This window comes from Colobus angolensis, unplaced genomic scaffold (genome assembly GCF_000951035.1).
Source record: "Colobus angolensis palliatus isolate OR3802 unplaced genomic scaffold, Cang.pa_1.0 Scaffold260, whole genome shotgun sequence".
NCBI lineage: Eukaryota > Metazoa > Chordata > Mammalia > Primates > Cercopithecidae > Colobus > Colobus angolensis.
In genome coordinates, this window is record NW_012115822.1 from 1,156,086 (window position 1) to 1,156,487 (window position 402).

Below are 402 nucleotides of genomic sequence, written 5' to 3' on the forward strand. Positions count from 1 at the left end.
TGAAACAGAGTCTAAAATATCTATTAGGCTGGGCGTGCAGTAAGTAGCTCACACCTGTAATTCCAGCATTTTAGGAAGCTGAGGCAGGAGGATCCTTTGAACGAGGAATTTGAGACCAGTCTTGGCAACACGGCAAGACCCTGTCTCCACAAAAAATAAAGAAAGAATTAGTTGGGCTTGGTGGCACGTGCCTGTAGTCCCAGCTACTTGGGAGGCTGGGACAGAATTGTTTGAGCCCAGGAATTCGAGGCTGCAGTGAGCTGTGATTGCACCACTGCACTCCAGCCTGGGCAACAGAGTGAAACCTTGTCTACAAACCAGGCAGGAGCACTGAATGCCTCCTGTCTCCCCTGAGACCCTTGTAGACCTTGAGGTCTGTCACAAAGTTCACCAACCTTCTCT